Source organism: Camelus bactrianus, chromosome 11 (assembly GCF_048773025.1).
Source record: "Camelus bactrianus isolate YW-2024 breed Bactrian camel chromosome 11, ASM4877302v1, whole genome shotgun sequence".
In the NCBI taxonomy this organism is placed as follows: Eukaryota; Metazoa; Chordata; class Mammalia; order Artiodactyla; family Camelidae; genus Camelus; species Camelus bactrianus.
In genome coordinates, this window is record NC_133549.1 from 7,807,911 (window position 1) to 7,832,789 (window position 24,879).

A 24,879-nucleotide genomic window follows, 5' to 3' on the forward strand; every position below is an offset into this window, starting at 1 on the left:
TGGGCTCTGCCCAGAGCCACCACACTGCGGTGACCTAGCTAGGGTCACCCTCCTAACTAGGTTTTGGCCAGGCCTTCCTAGAAGGTACCTGCTCCCCGGACACTGACCCTGGTGTCATGATGTGGGCACCCCTCCATGAGCAGCTGGGGTCCTGAGAAAGCTCACCAGTGAGGATGCCTGAGTTCTGGCCTGCAAGGCTCCCAAGGAGAGTGGGGCCACAAGCAGGGGATTTGTCAGTCCCTGCCACCCAAGACGGCAATCTTCCTCTTCTGGTGGCATCTCGCAATGTTGTGTGGTGACCGATCCCCAGTTCTCACGGCAGCTCTGGGCAGCGGCTGCCGCCCCAGCACAGCTGTCTCCCCACCCCTCTGCATGCTGGCCCGGCCCCAGCCCCACCCACTCCAGCCCACATGTCCAAAAGGACAGCCTGGGGACACTCTGGGTGTAGAGAAGAGAGCCCTGGAGCCAGGGTCAGGAAACCAGAGGGGACGGTTCTTACCTGTAACCCATGTGAAATAAAATTCACATTTTATGGCAAGATGAGAAAAATGTCAACATAAAAAGTTTTCCCTCTCCTTTGACCTCATCTCCCAGCTGCTGTGCGTGGGGCATCTGCATCACACATCGACCAGTCTTCCCATCGGCAGAAATATGTTCTCAACTAGCAAGAGCTACCTTCTCCTAGCAACGACGGGACAACTCCTTAAAAGACAGCATTCCTGCTCGACCTTGTAAGGGGCCACGCTGATGCTCAGCTCTGGATTGTGTAAACGGTCAATAATACCTCATTTCATGTGCAGCCTTCTGTCTCAAAAACCTTATGTCAATTGAATTCTAACAGGCGGAACAGTTCTCAGAGCTTTCCGAGATGCTCTTCCCAGGTTATAATCCTCAAATTTTCCTCGAATAAAATTTTCCATTTCTTTCTTAGATCGACTGATTGGTTTTTCGTTGACACCCTGAAAGGCTTCACTGAATGTGAAACAGTCACACCTCTGTGGGGCTGCTGTTCCCTCGGGCTCCGGAAGCAGTGGGGATGCTGGAGGCCCTGAGGTGTCTCCCCAGGATGGAGGGGCTGCCGGGGCATCTTGAGGCACAGGTTCACCCTGAAAGGCAGCTTAAGGGGCAGAAAGGGGAAAGTGGTGCCGAGGAATGATCTAGGCAGGGGCCCCAGGGAGGGCAAACTCCAGAAAGGAAAAAATTCACTTCTTCCGGGGAGATTCCTCCCTCCCTTGGCAGCCAGCTTGTCCTGCAGGGTCCAAGGCAGAGCAGGCAAGTCAGAGGGGCCTTGGGGATCCTGCGGCCTCTTCCCACAAAAAGTATGACTTATGCAAATTATCTAAACATTGGAGTTTCCATTTCTTAGTATGTTACATGGATCTTCCACCTGATTCCACAGGGCAGGCCTAGGCTGGTGTCTGGGTGGGGCCTGAGAGCCACAGGAGGGCCGAGCGTCAAGCAGAGCCCGGGGGCTGGGGCTGGGGGTGGTGCTGGGTGGGGCCTGGGGCCTGCTTGCCGGTGCAACCACGCCCAGCCCGGAGCACCCGCTCTTCTGAGTGCAGTAGGGGGTAAGTCTGTTTGCAGAGTCTCTGGGTGGAGGGAGGGCTGACCAGTGTACCTTCATCTCCCTGGGGAGAGGCACCAGCGAAGTGAACGAGATGGCCTGGCGGAAAGCCTGGGTGAGTGTAGAGCGAGCAGAGGCGGAGGGTGCCCGCAAGCGATGGTCTGGAGGGAGGTCGGCTCAGGCAACACTCTGCTGCCTGCCTGGCTGGGCACCGCACTGCCCGCCCGACTGGGGAGGAAGATGAGAAACTGCTCCGGCCCTAGAGGCGCTCATGTCCAGCCAGGATGGGAACAGAGGAGATGGGCGATAAAGGAGCCTTGAAATGCTCCCAGGAAAGCTGAGGGGCTGGGGGAGCCCAGAGGAAGGATGCCTGTGGGGAGGGGTCAGGCTGCTGGAAGAGAGGGGGAAGTCATGGCTGAGCCATGTGCGCATGCGTGGTGTGTGCCCATGAGTAGGTGTTCCAGTAGGAATCAGGCAGGTGTTCCCTTAAAGAGAAAACAGTACATACAAAGGCTCAGAAGAGCTGGAAGCTTGACTTTAAAGAGAAGTAGCTCCCATTGGCTTGAGGGTCCTGGACGGAAAGGTAGAGGGTAGGGGGAGATGTAGGCAGAGCTAGAGAAGCAGGCAGGGCTGGGTCCTACGGAGGCCCGCACGGCCGGCTAAGAAGCTCAGGCTCCACCTTAAGAGCAATGGGAAGCCACTGAAGGACCTTAAGCTGGAGAGCAACCTGATTTGAGAGGCTGAGGTTGGAGCACTCATCGATGCCCACGCCTCAGGAGACAGGAGGGGGACCGACCTGGACCACAGGGACCTTGTGCAGTTGAAATCCAGGAGTGAAACCTATGGGCTGAGTTAGGGAGGACAGCACACCCTGTCCCCAAGTCTCCGTGTCCCAGGTAAATGAACAGATTCTCAGCAGTGTTTCATATGGGGTTGAGCCTGAGGCGGTCTAATGCTAAGGAATTGAAAACACAAAAGGGGGATGAAGACGACTAGCAGGTCCTCTGGGCAGGCATGATGTCGCACGCTCTGCACTCCTTCCTTCCCTTCATCCCCAGGGAGCCCTGGGACATCAGGGCTGCTCTTTCCATTTTTGCAGATGAGGAAACCGAGGCTCATTGATATCTAGTGACTTGCTCTGTCCCACAGGGAGCAGGCAGGGGTCTAGCATGAACCTGGATCTCTCTCTGCCCCAGCTCCCAGGCCTTCTGTGAGTCTTGGTGGGTGACTCAGTCTTATCCTAATGCAGGAAGTCTCTTTGTCACAAAAGTCACAACCCAGGGGCTCTCAGATTCAGACATACCGGCCCTGGACAGGTGGGACCAAGAGGAAGCCAGGGGCAATGTGGGGCAACCCCAAGTCTGGCCCCAGCAAAGCTGCCGGGACAGGTCAAGGGGCCAGGGCAGCCTGCAGTTTCATCCTGGCTGATGGGAATCAGTCTTGAGGAGGCAGATGTGGCAGGGAGGGCCCAGTGCTGGACACTCCAAAGTCAGCTGCTGCCCCAGGTGGCCTTGCTCCCAGTGGGGCAGGGGCAGAAACCCATCCTCGGGGCCCGACCCAGCCAGGCAGACAGAAGCCTCCTTGCAGGGACCCGGCCAATGTGGCAGGACAAGGATGACACTCACTGAGCAGCCATTGTGCGCTGCACATCCCCCTACGCCCCTCACGTGCAATATCTCACCTGAGCCTTGGGCCACCTCTGCATTATAGATACTAATATCCTCACCCACAGACGAGGAAACGGAGGTACGAGGAGGCTGAGACGGTGCCCGAGGCTGTCACACTAGTGAGCATTAGCACCTGGGTTAGAATCTGAGCGGCCTGATGCCAGAGCCCAAACCCCATGGGCCTCAGCCACTCACGACCCATGAGCAGCAAGATTCCAGGTAGACCCCACCTGGGACTGGCTGAGGTACCAGGGAAGGACAAAGGACCTCTGAGGCCCTAACCAGCCCGGGACCAGGACCCGAGAGGGCTGAAAGGTTAGCTCGAGGAGGCCTGCCTGCAGGACGGAGCCCTGTCTGCGCCTCCTTGTGGAGACAAAGCTCCGTCTCCCAGGTTCTCCTGGGCAGCCCCATGACGAGGGAGGGCCGAGGCGTGTGGCAGCTCCCCTGAGAGCATCACAGACACGTTATGGATGTAGAGTCACTGACTGGCTGAGTCACCTTTCCAGAGAAAATGTTCCTGTCTGGACTAGCCCACCCCGCACGGCCCAGCAGAGGCCTAGGCAGGTCCTCCTTCCAGCATGGGGGCCTTAGATCGAAAACCTGGAGCCCCACCACACCATGCTGACATCCCGGGGTTGGACTGCCAGGAAACTGTCTTGTTTCCCCCTAAAGCCACATCACAGGAAGGGAGTCGGAGGCTTCTCCATGCAGTGAGATCACAGCCCCAGGGACCTATTACAGACACGGCCACCCGGGCCCAGCCTCAGACCCGCTGAGTGGCCCGCTCCATGGTGACTGGGACACACAGCGTGGTCAGTCACTGCTGCAGGGCCCCGGAATGCCAGCCTGGGGAAAAGAGCAGAGGGGCAGCCCCTCCTGGGGGGCCCCCAGAGCTCAGCACTGAGGTCTCAGATGACCCCACTCTCCCCGATGACCTGCATTCCCTCAGGTGCTACATCCAAGGGAGGCAGTGTATGCCAGTCCACAGCTGGGCCACATCTGGGACCACACGGGCTCTCTGGATGAAATTTCCACAAGGAATTACTTCTAAAATTTTCTTCTGTGGAACACAGTGCTAAGAAATAAAGTAGGAAGATCTGTCACCAGATATTTGAAATTCGAGCAAAAGCTATGGAAAGACTTCTTACCTTTTGCTCAAAAGAAATATCCTTACAGATAAACCATGGATGGGAGGCTGCGCTGTATTTTCAGGATCTAACCAGGGCCTGGAAGGAAGGAGGAAAGAAGGAAGGAAGGAAGGAAAAAAGAAAAAGAGGAAGGATGGAAATGGTGACTGAATGGATGGGTGTTTGGGTGGTTGGATGGATGGATGGAGGGGTGGATGGATGTGGTGGTGGGATGTCCGGGTGGAGAAGGGGTGAACAGATGGATGAATGACTCGGTGGGAGGATAGGTGGAAGAGAAAATGAGTGGATGTGGGGCAGATAGAAGGAGTGGATGAACAGGTGAGTGGGAGACCAAATGCAATGGGACTAAACTCCCTTCCGCTGGAAGGATCTCTGAGTCTCCCTCAAACTCAATTCCCATCTCCAACCTCCCTCGTCTACCACCCCTCTCCCAAATTGCATACTTAAGAGGGGTCATTCATTTGCACCTGAGAAATTCTGCAGGGCACACGTCTCAGGAGCCCTCAGGCAAGATCTGGAGTAGAGATTTGGAGTCAAGGGCAGGGGTACTTTGTTTACCTAGTTAATTCACAATTTTCAAAGCACCAAACTTTTTTTTCCCCTAAACCTAATCCTCTGCCTCCAAGAGCCTGTAGTCTTGCAAAAGCCATGAGCTAGCAGGATGTTCAGCTGGGTGCCCTGGCTCTCTGCCTTCTGGTAAATACCCACTTCTCAGGAAGAGGGCAGAGTGAGCTCAAACCACGCCTGGCTTCCCAACCTCGTCTGCACGCTCCCCAGGCCGCGTGTTCAGCTCCATGAAGACTTTCCTTTCTCGATCACTGTCCTTATAGCTTTGGAAAGGGTTGTCCCTTCCTGCTGCTGGCCGATGGTGCTGGAGGGAGCTGAGGGTGGCTGGGCCTGCTCAGACGGCACCAGCTGGGAGAGACCCAGCTTGATTCAGAGCCCACGCCCCAGGGCAGGGGCAGGGATGGGAAAGGTTCTGTGGCTCTGGCTGATGCCAGCCTGTTAACCAAGGAGCCGTTCTGCAGAGGAGACAAGGCAGTCCCACAGAGCCATGAGGGGAACCAGCGATCCCTCCCAGGCAGGCTGGGCAGGCACGGTCTCTGGGTGGTGGTGGGGGGTCCCCTTAAGTATGGAATAGGTTCCCTACATAGCTAATGCCTCTGAGTGGCCATCTCCAGGCCATCTAGCCTCACAGGCCTCCTAGGAGATTGGACTGCTATGCCCTGTCGCCCCAGTAAAACCTCTCTGGTGTCCCAGCAAACACCAGCTGGTCCTCTCTCAGGCCCAGCCCCTCACCCCCACCCCATCCCCCCTATTTTAGGGGTTGTTTTTATTTTTTTCTTTCAAGACAATGTTCATCACAAAAATCCACGAAATGCAAGTAAGGAGAAAACAAATGTCCAGCTGAGGATCTAAGGACCCAGCGCTACGGAGGAGACGTGGCACAGGACTGCCGGGTGTGCGGTCCCCACGGGGCAGCTGGCCGTGGGAGACACAGGAGGGAGACGAGGCCCCCGACACTGAAGGTTGGTGTCCAGTCTTACACCCTCTTCCTGATGCCCCACAGTCAGCGTAGTGGCTCTGTAAGTGGCCCCGGTACCAGCCACCTCTGAGGTCTTCCCTTGTGCTGTCTGAGCCTGCAAGCCCCAACTCTCCGGGGCTGGCGCTGGCGCTGAGAGCTGGGATTCCACCACTTAGGGTGGCCAGGTTGTGCTGACCAGCTCCTCAGGAGATACTTCCTTCCAGCCTGAGGGCCGGGCTGGCAGGATAGGCCTCCCCTTGGCCAAGGGGCTAATAGGCACGTGGGACCTCTGTAGAAGGGCCACGTGGCCACTAAGTGCAACATGGACAAAGACGCCCCTTCCTCAAGACACCTGCTGGAAACTAGCACATCCAGAAGCTTCGGCCTCCCAGGCACCCCTCCCCCAGGGAGGGTGGGCAGGGCCTGGATGGATGGAGAGTCCCAGCCTCTGGTCAGCATGGGCCAAACTGGTGCTCACCCTGCCGGGATCGGCTGCAAATTGCCCCGCCTTCCGGCTTTGAGCGGGCCTGGGTTCTCTTGCAGATTGAACAGGAGGGTGTCTCGGTGAAGGGCAGTCCCCACTTCAACCCAGACCCCGACGCAGAGACCCTCTGCAAAGCCATGGAGGGGATTGGTGAGTTGCCTTACCACCGGGGCCCAGGGACTCTCGGGGGCTCTGCCCGCTCTGCTCACAGCCCCGGAGAAGGGATACCGGGGCAGCCTGGTCAGGGGGGGCCTCCCCATAATCCTCTGTGACCGACTCTTGCCACTCAGAGAATCACACAGGCCCCACCTTCCCCAGCACAGGTCTATACACACCCCCAAGACCAAGGAGAGGGGGAAGGCGGTTGTGAGTAACGGGGGTGAGGGAGGGGGGACATCCGCTGTGTGTTCCTGGGTGTCCTTGTGCGAAGGACTTCACCGCACTGTCACAGCTTTCTCACCTGTAAAATGGCCCCAAGAACCCTGGACCCTGTGTGTCACGGTGAATTTTGGATGGGATGATGTTGGGGGTTTTGCGGGGCTGACCTGGGCCCAGGGGGCTCTAGCCACGCAGGGGCTGCAGCTCCCCCCCAACTTAGGTGGGCCGCAGGGCCGGCTCCATCCTGTCTCCAGCATCTGAAAGGGCAGGCCAGAAGCCTTTGGGATTAGGGGATGTGGGTAGCCCGGCCCAGACAGCCCTCATGTCAGATTTACCACCCCGGGCAGGATTTACCCTCTGGCTCCGACTGGTAAATTAGGGCATTAACAAAAACTGCCATTCCCAGATGAGCTTAGAAAGCATATTCAGCCCTCTACTTCCTGTGAAATCTTATAATCGTCTCCACTTTCCAAAGGAAAAAGCGGGGGCTGGGGGAGATGAGGCTTCTAGCCCACCCAGCTGCTGGGCCAGGGCTCAGAGCCAGTTTTCTGGACCCTCTTCCCCCACAGCCACCAGCACAAGGCAGGTCAGGGCAGGAGGTCCCGCCTGAGCTCCAAAGGTGCTGGGTGATGTTCAGGGCATATCAGATGACCAGAGGGTCCTCAGAGTCCATTGCTGTGAGGCTGGGCCTGGGCCACCCCCCAACATTGTGTGGGTGGCAGGGTGGACAGAGGGATTTTTCTGACTGTCTTGTCTACGCTGTGAAAATCACAGGTTTTGGAGATCTTCAGATGATGTGCCCCCACTGCCTGGCCATCAAGCAGCTGCCCTCCCTCCTCCCCAGCCCTCATCAGCCCCCCACCCCTGCGGCAGTGGGGGTGCTCACGCTGTGCACCCTGCAGTCACCAATGAGCAGGCCGTCATCGACGTGCTCACAAAGAGAAGCAATGCTTAGCGGCAGGAGATCGCCAAGCCCTTCAAGGCTCAGTTTGGCAAGGTAAAGGGGGCCCCGTGTGCTGGGGGCCGTGGGGACCACCGCTGCCAGAAACAGCCTGGGACGCAGCCCCACTCTGGACCAGGCCCTTGTCCAGAGCCCAGCCCGCTGGCAACATGGGGTAAATGGGACATACTCACACTAAAAAAATGATGCACTGTTTCTCTGAAAATCAGATTTAACTCACCGTCCTGTGTTTTACCTGGAACACTTTCTGATGGCCCCCTACAGCCCCGGCTTGGTCCCGCCTTCTGTCATCTGGCCCGGTCTTCCTTTCCCACCTTCTCTTTCACTTGCTCCGTTGTAGTTGCTCCATGGCCCCAACCCTGAGCTGTTTCCCTGTCTCTATACTTTGCTGGTCCTGTTCCCTAAAACTGGAATGCCCTCCTCTCTCCCACATGCCGGAGACGCAGGCTGGGCTCCGCTGTGTGCTGTGCCAAGGGGCTGTCTCCCTGCATTGGAGCTGCCGTACCGGCGCCTCCTCCTTCCTGCCCTGCGGGAAACCCCAAGGGCAGGGAGCACACACCTGGACCCTTTGTCCCTCCTCCCACCTCCCACCTCCCACAGGACAGGGCCAGGCTTCGGCGTGCTGGGTAAACACATGATAATGCATGCAGAGCGTGGTGGCCAGACATCGGTGCACACTGATGCCTCCCGGTGTGGCTACAGGGTCCTCGCTGCAGGGCCCCCGCACCTCTCCTGACTCAGCCACACGAGGGCACGGGGAAGTGGGAGGAGAAGGCCCGTCACTGAGCAGGTCCTTTCCGCCAGGCCCCAGGCCAGACACTTTGCTTACCTTAGTTTACTGAACCCCCCAGTTCCCTACGAGGCATCCCTAACTGCTCTCATTTTTCGGATGAGAGAGAGCCGAGGCTTGGAGAGGATAACTGTCTGCCTTCTGGCCCAGCTCTGCCCTCTGCCCCAGTGGCTCTGCTCAGGCTCCCGCCTTACAAAGCCACCTCTTCTGTTCCCAGGGCAGCAGGGATGACTTGAGCGGCTTCATGGACCCAGGACTGGCCCTCCAAGATGCACAGGTGGGGGCCTCCCTCAGCAGCTTCCACCCTGCTGGCCACCTGGTCCCATGCTCTGCCATGTAGATTCAGGCGGGCCGGTGCCTCACCCAGCCCCTCTGCCCGTGGGGGTTTTCTCTGATGGTAGGCTGGAACCCAGCTCAGCTCTCTGCAGGCTTTGACCCTCTGGTGTCTACAGAGGAAAATAAGGGTGTAGAAGAAGAAGGAGACTGATTTGGGTAGGGTACGCTGAAGCTCTGCTCTGGCAGGAACAGCCTACAAACCCAGGGACCCTGGGTCTCTGAGGCTCAGATGCGAGCAGTCAGCCTTCCATAGGTCTGCCTGCTGTCAGAGAGCTTGGAGGTGCCCAGAGGCAGAGCCCAGTATCAAGAAGAGAACTTAACCATTCAGGGATAGCGGGCTCCCATCAAAAAGATGATCAGTCAGAGGAGCATGCTGACCTGGGAGGGTAGACGAGGGACCATCCTTCACCCCCTTGCTCACCTTTACTGGTGTTTTGTGGGTGTCCCAATGCCAGGATCTGTACGCAGTGGGCGAGAAGATTTGCAGGACTGATGAGATGAAATTCATCACCATCCTGTGCACACACAGTGTCACGCACCTGATGAGAGGTACCGGGGAAGGGAGGCAGGGAGGCAATGTCAGGTGGGACCCGGTAGGGGCGGTGGGGGCGGGGTGGAGGCACTCTGGCCACAGGGCCTCTCCCTTCACACTGAATATCCAGTGTGTGGCCTTGTCAAGTCACGGAGTTGGAGAGAGAGCCAGGGAGCCTTGCATCCTTTCCCCGACAACCCACTGGAGGTCAGGGGTGGTGCACTGGTGTGCAGTCTCTGATCTGAGATGCTGGGGGGGCAGGTCATGCTGAGATGCGCATGTCCCCTAAGAGAAGGCCTCTCTCCACAGTGTTTGAGGAGTATCAGAAAGTTGCCAACAAGAGCATTGAGCACAGCATCAGGGGTGAGGCCCACGGCTCGCTGGAGGAGGCCATGCTCACAGTGGGTGAGAGACGGAGCCCCGTGCTCAGACTCACGTGCATCCGCCGGCCCCAGAGCTCCGTGCTGGGACAGCACCAAAGGCAAAGGGCCCAGGGTGCAGCAGCAAGAGACTGGGTCCCATGTTCACCTTCAAGGTGAGCCTCCACTCCAGCTCCCCTCTCAGCATGGCCCCTTCACCCAGGACACTGGAACGCTGAGGTGACAGGGAGAAGAGTCAGTGCAGAGTGAAGAACCGAGCCCCAGGGCAGGGGACTTCCCTCCTCCATCCCAAGATGGAGCCGAGGTCACCTCCACACCAGGAGGTCCCCCATTTGGTGCCAAGCAGCCAGGAAGCCAGGAGAGCTGCACCACGTGTCCCAGTCTCCAGGGTGAACTGGGAGAGCTGACACTCCCCAGCCGCCTTTGACTGCCGTGATAAATCCAGTCTGTGTGAGCATCTAAGCGTGCCCCCACTCAAGTCCCAGCTTCCAAAGGCAGCCCCTGGATCCAATTTAAACAAATCTTCGGGCAGGGAAAGGTGAAGCCATGCGGTGCCCTCGGGTGCTGGGCGCCTCCCGTCTGCTTCTCCTCGAAGACTCCCGTCACTCATTCCACAGGCGAGGACAGAGCAGGGCAGGGAAGTCAAGTCACGAGGGCACACAGTGCCATCAGGTGGGGTTTGAACTCATGCCCACCTCCCTCCAAGCCCTCACTCTTTCTGCCGCCTGGGTTAAAACGCCAACCTCCCCACCCAGACCCCGAGTCTCGGAAACACCGTGCATGAAGCGAGCCTGAGAGCAGACGCCCGGGCACCTGCGCGCTCTGGGGCCCAGCCCCACCCGCCACAGGGGAACTCAGGCTGCAGGGGCCCTCTGCTAAGTGATGTATAAAGCGGGCACTTACAGGCCAGAGGTCATCATAACAGTGGCTCCTCCATGGAGCTGAGTGGCTGGACTCCTGGAGAAGCCGGCTCTGGCATGTAAAAGCCCAGGAGCTCCCCTGGGTGGAGCTGTGCTCTGTGGGCCAGCCCAGCCCCGTGTGCCCCAGTGTGTTCCATCCTCACCCTTCTGTCTGCCTGCTCTGGGCTTTGCACCCGTATCCGGTGCCCAAGGCCTCCTTCCCTGCCCCACCCCTCCTGACACAAAGCCTCTCATTTTAAGATGAGGCAGGGCACAAAAAAGTAGGCTAAGACTTACACAATGCTAACACTTAAGATTCGAGGCAAGACTTAAATAAACAAACACATACACAATGCCGCCTACAACCTCTGGTTGCTAACACAACTTTCCTGTTTGCCAGTTAAATGCACCCGGAACCTCCAGTTACTTTGCGGAGCGACTTTACTACGCCATGAAGGTGACTGATCTGTCTGTTGTGCACCTTACCCCCAACCCTATGCGGCACTGATGGCAAAGCCAGGATGCTCAGAGCCACCACCCAAGTCTTCGACACTTGGGTCTCCTCTTATCCCAGCCTGTCGTGGGTCAGAGGGCACACCGAGGCGGGGGAGGGGAAGCCGCACCTCCCGAAGGCTGGATGTGAGCAGGTGTATTGCCAGGTGTTCATTGCACTGAACTTTCACCACAACCCTGTGAAACCCATGTCGTAACTGCCCTCCTAGGGACGGTGAAACCAAGGCTTGCGGTCCAAGGTCACGCAACTGGGAAGTAATAGAGCCTTGATTTGAGCCCAAGCCAGTGCAATTGTCCTTTTTATGTATAACTTTATTTGTATGTAACTGTCCATGTGGCCTCCTTGAGGAAGCACAGGTCAGGATTGCCAGGAGGTTAAGGCACACTTCGAACAGACACATTCGGAGGGGGGATGGCCACACGTGGCAACTCAACTTTCCTGTGTGTGTCCAGCTGCCGGTTTGGGGTTGCCTGGCTGAAAGCCTGCACCAGCTGCTCACAGATGTTCCAAACACTCGTGGAGGGTCTGGTTCCACTAGAATCACAGTGGAAAACAGACAGTCAGATGAATTCCTTGGTCCCTACCTTCTGTGATTGATGGTTGCTAACATCACCTAAAGTCGGAGCCCCAGGGTCTCTGGCTACATCTGGCCAGGGAATGGCAGAGGACGTGGGATCCCCTTGGCCACGTGGCTCCCTCTGACATGAGAGTATCCAAGGATAAAAGTGAGCGGGAAGGTCCTGCCTGTGGGTCGGCCAGTTAAGCTGGTTTCATGATGTTGCTGCCCTAGGAAGCGGTCTCATTCCTGGAGCAGTGAGCATTTTGTGTCTAGAATCTGATGTGGCCAATCACACACTGCAATTTGGGGGCATTTGGCTTCTAATAAGGGAGACACATGGGCAGTGAGTGAGAGGAGATCAAGGGATCCCTTAGCGCATCCCTCTCAGTGCGTCACTGCTAAAGCAGGGGCTCACTCCTGTGTCTCCACCCCCTATGGAAGCCCCCGGGACCCAACATAGATATGTCCATCATCACAGAGATGGACAAAGGCACAAGGTGATGGCTGGGGGTAGGGCACAGCTCGGTGGTAGAGGGCATGCTCAGCACGCACGAGGTCCTGGGTTCAGTCCCCAGTCCCTCCATTTAAAAAACAAATACATACATAAATAAGCCTAATTACACCCCCACCAAAAAAAAAACAAAAAAAAAAAAACAGAAGTCATGGTTGATTGCTGTGTCTTGTCCAGGGAGCAGGGGCTCGGGATGGCACCCTAATAAGAAACATCGTTTCAAGGAGTGAGATTGACTTAAATCTCACCAAGTGTCAGTTCAAGAAGATGTGCGGCAAGACCTCAGCAGCATGATCATGGCAAGCCACGAGTTCCCAGTTCTCCCAATTCTAACACCAATTTGAAACAGACCTTACTGGGAAACCTGAATCCCGCAGCTAATGTCCTAAGTCACAGGTGTCCGTCCCTTCACAGTGGGCATCAGACCCTTGCATTGCCATGTGGTGTGTGCAGGGGTCAGCAAGGAGGTGGGTGTGGTTACAGCCTGGAGGGGAGTGGAGGCCCCTGGACATTTCACACAGAAAGTTAGCTTTGCCTTTGACTTACGGGTGCCCCTTTGAAAATGACACACTGAATCCTTGCAGAAAGAACCGTATCTGAAAAGTCAGTGAGAGTAAATAGTTTAGCAGGAATCGAGGCGTGGCAGTCCCATCCAGATTTAAGTAGTTCTGGCAGCAAAGTTTTACAGAGATAAATCAGATGGGCTCCAGTGGGTTGCCTAACTTGATTCCAATTAGTGAAAGTTCTGGAGCCGAGAGAATGCAGAGTGATTATCACTTCATGAGAAATAGCTCTTCCGGCCATTAATGCCAATTGAGCCCTTGACAGCTTCATTACCAGAAGTCAAATCATGAGAAATATATCCCCAAGTCTTCACTGGCTATTAAGTCAGGTCTCCAGTCATTCTGAAACATCTATTGTTCACTACGCTTCCCAAGAAACACGTAGCTTACAGAATATTAAAAAGACATTTCTGCTTTAAGACGTTTCAGAGTGGCCCAGTAGGCAGGTGGGGGTGGGAGGGGTGGAAATTATTCTTGGTTTTGTTTTAGGAGGGCTGAGCGAAAATCAGCGCAGGCTAGGGCAGCTGTGTTACTCAAAGCGCTGGCTTTCCCAACACAGTCCCAGCCTGTATCATGAATTCCTACAACCACACATGGTCTCTGAGGCATCAGAAAGATTTCTATTCCTTCTCATCAATCCAGTTAGACAGAGCCACGGTCAGACTCCAGGAGGACAAAAGCACTGCTGGGTGAAAATGATTACTTTTGACACAACTAACATGTAGACCTCATTATGGAGATTTACTAATCTAATTAGTGCATAATCACTAATTTAGCCCCTTATCTAAACCTACATGAAGCCCACCCTCTTAGATTTTACCTAAAGTTTACCTAAAGAGAAAATTTCCTAGAAACTGTGAAAAAGTTGACCAAATATTTTCTTTTTGGCATAGACCACTCCCTGTAGACGTCATCAGAGCAAAAATGATTTCCAACAGTGATACCAGCATTAAAAACTCTGGCATAGAAATTAATAGAAAAATGTATAAAAATACCATTATAACTTTATACTCATGTATTTGAGAAGGTAGACAAAATGAATGGCTTTTAAAAAAAACTATATTACAAAAATCTTTTGGGAAGTAGTGAAAAAAAGAAAAAACATATTTAAAACCTCCAAGAAAATTTCAGGCACCAATGATTTTACAAGCAAACTTGACACAACAGTTAAGGAATTAGGTAATTTCCATGAGACGTAAACTGCTGTGGAGCATAAAAAAGCGGAACTAGTCCCCAGCCCTCTCACTTACTGAGTGGCCTTGAAGAAATCCAATACCCTCTCTCGGTCCCATTTTCCTCAATCACATAAAAAGGGAGCTTTCCTGTTCCCCCGGCTCTGTGTGTAGATCCTTGGCTGGCCAGTCCTGTCAGGACCTGCCTAACAGCTGGGGGGGCCTGGTAGACCACAGAAAGGGGGTTCAGCCACTCGACCTCTGGGGTCTACGCTACTGGGCGGCCAACGTCACTTGACCCCATGTGAGCAGCTGCTATGCAGCCAAGCTCATGTTTGTCCTGCTATTTAATTCTCGCCACATCTCAGCAAGGTTCATATCATCATCAATGTCATTTCATAAATAATTCTGAGTCTCAGAGTGACGATGAGACTTAACTCAGCCACGGGGTCAGTGAGTGATGGAGCTGTGGTCCAGGTTCTGCGTGGGCTCAAAGCCCAGGCTCTCTCTACTGCACCATCTGCCTCCAAGTGGGACACTGGGCCCCCTGCTTTCAGCCTCGGGTCCCAGATCTGCAATAACAGGTGTTGAATGAATGATGGATCATGTTGAATAAGTGAATGGTTGGGTGCCCCTGGGTCTTGAATGGAACATGGGGATGCCCTCTGGGGCAGCAGATGGGGTAAGGGGGCACCAAAATGCCCATCTCGCTCAAGAGAAGAACTGTTTCTATGACTCATTGGCCACAGTAAGCCCTCCTGCAGTTCGTAAGAGAATCAAAAGGAGACACAAAGGAACTGCCTGAAATGGCAAACAAGGAAAGATGGGTGACCCCGTGTGGGGCCTGTGGCGTAGGAACTTGCCCAGGAATGTGCCAGGCCTTCCCGCAAGAAGCATGACTCCTAGGAATAAGAGCAGCTGCTCCTGAGGGACAGGACTCCAAACCAGGCCAATGCCACAACCACCACCTTCTAACTCTAGTGTCCTTCCTGTCCCCAGGAAGACACCAGTGGTGACTACAAGAATGCCCTGCTGAACCTGGTGGGCAACGACCGCTGAAGGCTCAGAAGGACAAGTGCAAAGGCCCAGAAGACAGGGCCACTGGATCCTGCTTGCTGAACCTTGGCCGTGGGTGGGGGTGGGGGTGGGGGGAGCCAGAGCACGCCTTTCAGTCTTCTAGCTCCCAGCTTCCAGTGTTTTCCAGCCAGTTCCTCTGACCCAGGGGGAAGGATCAGCCTGGGGCTCCTACCTCCACCGAACTCCCAAGTCAGTTTCAGGTGAGCACACGGCCAATATCTTGGCATAGATCTGGCCGGACAAATGCCTCAACCTGAGGGGTCTGCACGCGCTGGGGATCATTTCTTCCTTCCCGCACAGAAGCTTCCTCAGCCTGGGTCTCAGACTCCCCTAGGCACAAGTTACAGAGAAACTCAGCCCCACCCTCATCTACTGATCAGGATCTGCAGAGAAAGGACCAGGGAACACGGAATTTTAATAAATTTCTCAGGGGGAGGGTATAGCTCAGTGGTAGAGCACATGCTTAGCATGTGCGGGGTCCTGAGTTCAATCCCGAGTACCTCCATTAAAAAAAAAAAAATTAATAAATAAATCTAATTACTTACCCTCTCCCCCCTCCCAAAATAAAATGCTAATTTTTTTTTTTTTTTTAAAGTAAGCTTCTCAGCTGAGATATTTCTCTTTCAGGCAACCAGAGAAGGTTGTGAGAGCCCATTTGTTTCATAGCACATACCTGTGGGCAGCTGAGAAAGGAACACATGTATCCAGGCCAACTGGGCCATCACTAACATTTGTTCACTGGCTTCATTTAAAATATCAGGCCAGAGGTAGGAGAAAAATTTTCTTACCATCCTACCGACAGAAAGCTGCAAATCAACATCCTGACCCAAGGACACCATGTTCTAAGAAGCTCGGGCTTCTCTGGTCCTTCATCCCATTAGCAGCTTTTCCTTCCACGACCCAAGCCTGGAACATCTCTAATCCTGACCCAACGGCAACAGCAAGCGGTTAGAGGAGATGCTGAGGTGCCTGTGCTGTGCTTCCAGAATAATAAAGATTTAAACATTGGAATCTAAGTGTCTTTGGATTTTTAGTGGTGACCAAACCGATTCAGTTTGTCAGTGGATATGACTTTGAAATCCTCTGATCAGACCTGAGCACACAGGTGGGCATCTCCTTGTGGGGACACTCTGAGTGGGCCTGTTGTCACCCGAGGGATGGTTCTTCTAAACTCCTTCCTTTTCTGCTTCGCTTTGTTCAAGTCCCACGCTGGACTTTCTTCCAGCGCTGAGACACTGAGTCCCTTCCTGCCGAAGACCTTTAGAAGGGACTCAGAGGATCCCTCTGCTCTGTAATCCTCTGGGAAGCTGGTCCTCTGGGCTGAGAGCTCCCTTGCAACCTGCCCCCAAACTGGCCTGACACGTCCAAAAGGAGCCTGCAGAAAAGCGGCAGCCAATGAAACGGCCCAGGAAACGCAGCTGTGTCCAACTATGTGCCCAGCAAGCGAATCCAGAACCATGCAGTTCACCCATCACTCACGATGGAGCAGAAGGGAGTGCTCCCCGTTCCCCAAGGTGGAAGCAGGAGGTCCCCCTCAGATTAGAGAGACGCTCTCTCCTCCTGGGGTCACAGCTAGAGCACCGAGGGGCTCGGTGGCTTCTGAGGTGGCTCACTCTAGCGGAGGGCCTTCTCCTGAGAAGGGGCTGGCTAGGTGTTACTAGCTGGCTCTCCTGGCAGCTGGAGAAGGGGGCACCAGCTGGCAAAGGGACTTGGCCAGGACCCTGGCAGTGTCCTCTGGACCTCCAAATCAGTTTTGCTGGAATAAGCTTTGGGGAACTTCTGATATACACATCCCTAAGGTACTTCTGCAATTGCTCCTTAGGGTTCCTTTTGTTTGTTTGTTTGTTTTTACATATCTGTGTTCTTGAAGATAGCTGGGGGTCTAGTCATTCTGATTTCAGCAAAGAGGGTATCTGTGCCCTGCTTGTAGCTCTCTAATGAAAAATGCTATTTTGTTTTGTTTTGTTCTCTAACTCTCTAGAAGACATTATATATTCATGCACTCCCCCACTATCCTCAGATCCACAGTTTCTCAATCTCTGAAACTGGATTTGTTTTCTACCATTGCAGTGCCTGGTGGGGAAGCACAGAACCTGATCCAGTAAACTGAGTTCAGAGTTTGTCCTACAGTCTGATTTGATTCCTTATTTATTTATTTTTTGGCAGGGGGGAGGTAATTAGGTTTATTTATTTATTTATTTGATTTTTTTTAGTGGAGGTGCTGGGGACTGAACCCAGGACCTCAGGCATGCTAGGCATGTGCTCCGCCACTGAGCTGTACCCTCCCCCTCCTACGAGTCTTGATTTGAGACATTATTTTCGTTCGGCACAGGATTCTGTGAGTTATCCAAAGACCTTTCACAAATTCCTTTTTGGCTTATACTATCCAGAGTGGATGCTCTTGTGAGCGATAAAGAAGTCTCTCTGTTTAGTATTTATGTTCTTTTTTTTCAGACTCCACATACGAATGATCTCAGATGGTATTTTTCTTTGTGAAAAAAATGTGACAATGAATATATGTATGTTCATGTATAACTGAAAAATTGTGCTCTACACTGGAATTTGACACAACATTGTAAAATGACTATAACTCAATAAAAAAAGTTAAAAAAAAAAAAAAGAAACTCATAGAAAAAGAAAAAAAAAAAAAAAAGAAGTCTCTCTGTTACACAGAATCACTGCCCTGATGGCATCAGAAGATAGTTACCTATTTGTGTGCCTCCTTCCGAAAAGCTGTGAACGTCTTGAGGCAGGAATTGGGTTTTGTTCATTTGTGAACGGCCAGCAGCTGGCACATAGCAGACATTCAGTGAAGGTTTTTGGATGAAGGACAACAAAGAAGAGCATAGACTTTGAGGGGACAGAAAACCTGACAGCCAGTGAGCCCCAGCCAATCCTTCATCGTCTCTGATTCTCAGAAGATGCACTGGACCTTTGACTCCCCCGAGGAGGGAAGCCCTGTTTCAGGTTCTGTCACTGTGATGGCAAACAAGCCCAGCAGAACCAGTCCTTGACTGAGCCCTTTTGTGAGAGCTCGCCACCCCGACCGCCAGTCCCGTGGGGCATGTGGGCAATGGCCAGAAGCAGGACACACTCACCAGCGTCGGGTTCTCGCTGCCCAGGGGGATGGGCTAGCATGCTGGGCGTGGCCTCTTTCCAGTTTATCCCTGAACTCAGAGAGGGTAACTTTGCTGAGGGTTGACTACTTGGGAAAAAATTGGATTCTCTTGGTAAGAAACAAAAGATGGGATAGATTTGTGGTCAGAACCGTACATTGTCTGTTACCACAGTCAAGGCTTCTACCTGCAACCAGCTTGGAGCTGGTCAGGGAAGTCTTCACAAGGAAGGTGATGCTTGAGCAGGGTCTCAGAGGATATCTCAGTGCTTATCAGTTAGACAGGGCCGGGAAGAACATTCCAGACAGAGGGAGGAAACAGACCAAGAAGACTTGTCTCTATCAGACATGGTACGTTCATGCCACTGGAGGCGGGAGCATCGGAAGATAAAAAAGTTGTCGGGGGCAAGTCAGGGCGCTCAAGCTATCAGGCTGAGAAGCCCAAGCTGTTTGCAGGGACAACGGGAGCCTTTAAGGGGTCAGGCCGGGGGCATCCGGGACAGATCTCAGTGAGAGTTCCCACAGCACTGCCGCAGGTGAGCGCGCCTGCGTGAGTCCGGAAGCAGGGAGCCCAGCGCTGAAGCTGCTGCAACTGCAGCCAGCCGTTCCCCCAACCTCGCAGCCTAGCACTTTGTCGTCCAGGGGATGACTGCCAGGGAGGAAGGCGGCCTTGGCCACTTCCTGTCCTGCCCTGGGGGGTCTTTCTCCGCAGGTGTGATGTGGCGCCAGGCCGCTGCATCTCTGTCCCTGTGATGAGGAGCAGATGCTGGTTTCCACAGCTCTCACCCTCAGCCCACGAATTCTGAAATAGCTCTGTGAGCCCTGGGCCTGGGTGTGAGTTTCTGGGGACCTCCACGACCCTGTGTAAGTGTCCAAGTTCCCTCATGGCATTGGGCCAAAGTGGACCCTATCTGATGCCCCAGTGACCTGTGGCTACCTTCCTCCCCTGCCAGCCCATTGTTGGCTGTGGATGCAGCCCTCGGGCTGTGCACTGATGGAATTCTGGGGCCACCGGCTTGGAGATGAGGGCTTATACGGTTCTGTGATGTGCTCTAGAGCTGAACTGCAATCAGTATCTCTCAGACCCACACCCCAGGAGTGCCTGACACTCAGCTTGCCTGGACATGCCCGCCTCACTCTGTCTGGGCCAGTCAGCTCCCACCCAGGGCCATAGCTTTACAGCCAAGCCTTCCTCTCTGACACTCAGTAGTCCTCTTACTGCCAGAATGCCTTGCTGCTGGAGTGACCAGGTTGCCCGTGGGTGAACCGTGGCCTTCCTACCCCATTACCCCTGGGTCTGCTGTCTGTAGCTCCCCACAGATAAGTTCCCTACTCCCCACCTTCATCGCACCCTGTCATGAATTGATTCTACTTGAAACAGCAGTCAGTCATCTATGCTCAGCCCCTTGCCTGGTGGGACACAGGCCATCACCTCCTAACTTAGGGTGGACTGACCCACTGCAGACATCAGACTCTGTCCTGGTCCCCATGTCTCCCTGTGCCAGTCTGACTGGGGCGCATTGTCCCACGCTGCCCCTCATTTAAGCCCCTCCTCCCTTCCCGGGCTGCCTCTGTCCCCCTGACAGATCCATTCCCAGGTCTGTGTTCTGAGGGAACACACCAGCTGGGGCAGACCTTCTACACCTTAGGGGAAGTCACTGCTCTGCCCACCTCCCCACCTCCCCACCTCCCCGTGTGACCGCACATGACATGTAAAGCCTCCTCTGACCCCAGAGAGCCAGCACCACCCTTGCACAAGCAGGTAGGTCCCAGCCCTGCATGGCTGCAGCAGGCAGCACCAAACTGGCCTAGAAACCTGCTGTCACAGTGCCCCCTTGTGGCCGACTCCAGCTAGCGGGAAGGCTAAATGTCTGCCTGGGGGCGACACCCACTGCCCAGGCTGTGGAGGGGAACCCCTGGCCCTCATTCGCACTGGGCGCTGGGAGTTCCGCATTTTCTTGTACATCAGCCTTCTGGAGTGTCATGTGTCCTCACTGCTGAGCAGTTTCTTCAATTAGATTTCAAAAACACTTAGCTGAAAACAAAAAACACACAAAAAAGACAACTTTAGGGGGATGGGTATAGCTGAATGGAAGAGCACATGCTTAGCATGCACGAGGCCCTGGGTTCAATCTTCAGTACCTCCATTTAAAAAAAACACAAAAACACACACGTGCACTGACCTTCAGTGGGTCACTGCTGCACTCACCCCTTGGGCCACCTTGTTCCCTAGGGAGGGACCTGCCCAAGGCCACCTGGCTGGACACAACCAAGATACACCTTGGGCTTCAAGGCCAGTAATGCTCCCACTGACTCCTACATGCTTTTCTTTAATTAGTTATTGTTTTAATATTAAATGCAACATATGCATCTGGTAAAAAAAAATTAGAGATAAATCATAGACAAACTTAAAAGCATATAAAACAGAATATCTTCACCAACTTAGGATAAGAAAATATTTCTTAGACAAGACACAGAAGGCAGAAACTACAGTGGGAAAGCATTGGTAAATTAGACCTTACCAAAATCTTAAACTTCACCAGTAAGAAAATTAATAGACAAGTTTAGGACTGGGAGAAAGTACTCACTAAACACACCGAAGAAGGAACTTGATGGAAGAACGCTTAAGATTTCCTACAACTCTTAGTCAAAGAGTATAAACTTCCAGGTACAAGGTGAATACGTTCTGAGACTTGCAGACGTAGTAAACAGTCTTATGGTTACCGGGGGACAGGGGTGAGAAGGGATAAATTTGGGAGTTTGAGATTTGCAAATGTTAACCACTATATATAAAAATAGATAAAAAGACAAATTTATTCTGTATAGCGCACAGAACTATATTCAATATCTTGTAATAACCTTTAATGACAAAGAATATGAAAACCCCTTGGTTGGTTTAGTGGTCAGCTAATGATTGGACAGAGATTTCCTTTAATGCTGGAACCACTAAGTCTCCGACCTTTTCTATGAAACTTGGAGTGTATGTTGGGGGTCTGTCCTCAATACGCCAGCAAGCAACTTAAAGCTCTGCCTCAGGCTTGACTTCCTGCTCTCTCAGAGCCTCAGGGTCAGTCAGGGGTTAAGGCCAATGCAGGTCTTTCTTGGGCTTGGGTAACCTCAGCCCAGGCATGAGGCCTTCTAGAATTCTAGGAATACGCTTTTCCAAGCCTTGTGAGTATCTTATTCCCCAGTTTTTCCTTTTGAGTGTTTTGATCAGCCTCCTACTAGCCCCAACTGGTATCACCACCCCAGGCTGCTGATTGTTTTTGACAAAAGGCCAATTACAGCTGTTTGAACAGAACAAGCTCCGAGCCATGTCAAATAAAATAATCCCTAAGAAGGGAGATTTTCCAGGAAACTGTCAGAGCAAATAGTGACAATAGTTCTCTTGGGATGGGATCTTTTGGAAAGCTCCAAACCATTCTGTCCTCTCCAGTGGCAGTCAGGCTGCTGGTTTTCACAGCTGCCATGGTTGTAAGTCCTTTGGTTTTCAAGTCTACCATGGAGCTTGAGAGGAGGCTGGAAATAAGGCAAATTCAAACAACATTAAACTTGCTATTCTTGCCATGATTTAGCCATTTCTCTTCAATCAGATTGTCGAAAGCTTTTGGTTATTTCCAGAGCTCTGAGAAAGTTGATTTCGGTAATTTTTTTGCCAGTATTCTCATCGTTTTAATGGAAGAGCATGTTTTCCGAGGTCATGTGGCCATTCTTAAAGTGCTTGGTTTGAGTCTTTATGAGATTTTTTGTTTGTTTTGGGAATTCTTTCTTAACTTGGCTTTTAAAGGGGTAGTTTTTCACTGGACACCCTTAAAATATTTTTCTCTGAAGTCAAACATTCATCTATTAGGATCTGTGTCAGTGTTGACCACTCTGTATCAACTTCCCTTTCAGTCAATTCAAGTCTTCCTTTATTTCAGGAAAGTGGTTTTGAATGTTGACCCTAATATTTTTTTTCTGATCTGTAGTTCAGATTTCCCTAACCAAGGCGACAGAATGTCCTCTTCTGTGTTGAATGGCCTCTGTCTTCTACTGAAGACCGTCTGTGTGCCACTTACAATTTGAAACAGGGCCTCTCTGTGGAAGCTTCTGTGGGCCAAGGCAAAGCTGAGAGGCCTGTCTGTGCTGCTTTTTTTTTTCTTTAATTTTTTTTTAAATTTTGGGGGGGAGGTAGTCATGTTTATTTTATTTATTTAAATGGAGGTACTGGGGATTGAACCCAGGACCTCGTGCATGCTAGGCACGCGCTCTACCACTGAGCTACACCCTCCCCCGCCTGTGCTTCTGTACCAACGATAATTATAACAGTAATCCCTGCTGTCAGGTAATACTTCAACAATACTTCCAATACTTCAATACTTCCAATACTTCAACAATCTGATATCATTTAATGACCACAAATACCTTGTGAGACAGGTGTCCTCTTCTTTGTACAGATGAAGATACATGACTCAGAGCACGGCCACCCAGCACTTCAGTGTCAGAAGCAGGCTTTGTGCCTGAGGAATGTCCAGCTCCAGAGCCCATGTGCTCGGACACTGATGCTTACATCGGCCTCGACTAGGCCGTTGTCCATCCACCAGGGAGCACTTGCTGGCACACCGTCTCTGCGACACTGGAAGCAACCTGAGAGTCAGCTCTATTCATTCACGTACAGGGCCCCTTTCAGTGTTCAGCATGGCTCAGCGCAAAGACAGCAGATCACGTCACACAGGTGCCACCTCTCACCCTCCAGCAGGCATGAAGCGCCTTGCTAACTGAACATGGCGTTCTTCCCCTCTGTGCCCAGTTAGGACTCAGACTCCTTTTAGAGCCAGTTCTTAGAGCAGCCACCACCGATCGCCTGGAGCTGACAGGCGAGAGTTGAAAGACATTTTTGCTGTTTCTTATCTGAATAGTTCATAAAATGAGGAGGCCGAGCTGTGGGAAAAAAATCTAGTAGCATCCGCGTGGCACGTGGGAAGCCGTCTACAAGTGGCCGCTCCTCTCCCCTTCCATCCCCTGGTCTGGGACATGATGCCTGAGTTCAGGGCCTTAGGTGTTGTTGGCACGCTACCAGATTGTGCTAAGTGACCATATGAACGCTGAGCTGTGGGGATGTGCCATCGGTAGGCTGTGTCCACACCACACATATCCCTCACTTCCACTTTCCATGAAATTCCACCATTAGTGATGTATTCCTTTGGGTCCTTGCAAGTTTCCTAGGAGGGAATATACCCATAGCAGTGGGCAGAGCACTGAGGGACCCCTTGGGAGACTGCTCCAGGACAGCTGTGTGACCTCAGGCAAATCACTCACCCTCTCTGGACCTATTTTTCGCCTACATAAAATAAGGGGTGGTGTTCTCCATTAAAATCTGACTCCTCGTTCATCATTATTTTGCAAAAGGTGGGTCTCAGTCCTGAGCGCACCAGTGTAGAGCCAGGAAGAGGCCGGAATGTTGGGAGGGGGACAGGATGCTGGACTCTGACTTTAAAAGCTGAGCCACAGGCTCAGGCACTGGCCTGCATAGGGCTTTAACCTTCTCCACTGGCGCTACATGCCTGCAGCACCATAGCTTCTGCCCTGGCTCAGACCCTCGTCTCGATAGGTTGACATAACGATGAGGACAAAGTATAAAAGGACAACCCACTAACTAGCCTGGCCATTGCCAGGAGGTGGCCTGGGGGTAAGTCACCTCACTTCTCTGAGCCTCAGCTGCCGCCCCTCACTCCTTTGCAGAGACCACTCCCCATTTCCCTTCCTAAAATCTAGCCCACCCCTTCTACCATCATTTTCCCTCCATCCCTTGATTCTTCTCTTCAGGGACGTTACTACATTTGGTAGCCACTGCCTGTATATCAGTGCTCACTGGCCACTCACTGTGGGCTTTGTGGGTAAGTCCTGCTGCTGGTGAGTTCAGCAAACCGATCGTTGTGGCATGATGCCCCGCCTCTGGTGTGCTGGGCATCCGGCTGGCCCTCCCTCAGTGAGCCTGGTCCCCACCACCCTCCTGAGAATGCTGCCCAGGGCTGTTTTGTTTATGAGCCCAGAATGCAGGTCCTTTGAGTTTTTCCAGGGCCTGTAAAAATGTTTGAGACATGAGAAACCATTGAGGGGGGCAGTGCTCTGAAATTCTCAAGACTAGAAAGACATCTTTTGATGAAGGATCCCTTACAATATGTAGGGGGTTTTAATCACGTGCCTACAGTTGGCCAAATGCCTACAATAGGTAACATTATGTCAACTAGTGAGTTGTTACGTGTAACTCCTATAGTTGTATATAAACTGCATTTAATGGCGGTGGATGGGGTGGTTTTATTGTTTGAAATGGGGTGGGTGGAGAAGGTAGTGGGCAATGACTTTCTTAAAATGGCCCTGACCGTTCAGCTCAGTCACCAGGAAGCTGTCCCCTTTGGGGGGTGGGGGGGACACAGCTCCTTCCCTGGGACATTCCTCAGCACCAAAGGTGGCTTAGTCAGACTGTTTCAGGAGTCACCAGTGAAAGAGGTCCGCGGTCACACCTCAGGGATGTGTGGCACCCTCTCAGCACTCACGTTTGATCCAGATGCAGGCATAAAGACAAGAGCCACTAACGGGGCACCTCTCTGTGCCCGGCCCCGAGCCAGACCCCTCGCTCACACCGTCTCACTCGTCCTCTCGGCCACACTGTGAGCTGCCGGGAGGACTCTGGGGCTTGGTGCGAGCACACGCCCACCCTGGCC

At 53.0% G+C, this 24,879-nt stretch overlaps 1 non-coding gene and 1 pseudogene across 1 annotated transcript; one reads left to right on the forward strand and one right to left on the reverse strand.

Annotated features, from left to right (window-relative positions):
- Window positions 1–1,658: 1,658 nt before the first annotated feature.
- Window positions 1,659–13,144, forward strand: LOC105066735 (annexin A8-like; annotated as a pseudogene).
- Window positions 13,145–22,373: 9,229 nt separating this feature from the next.
- On the reverse strand, window positions 22,374–22,446 carry TRNAA-AGC (transfer RNA alanine (anticodon AGC)). Its single transcript has one exon. It is a non-coding gene; the product is annotated as a tRNA-Ala (tRNA).
- Window positions 22,447–24,879: the final 2,433 nt, after the last annotated feature.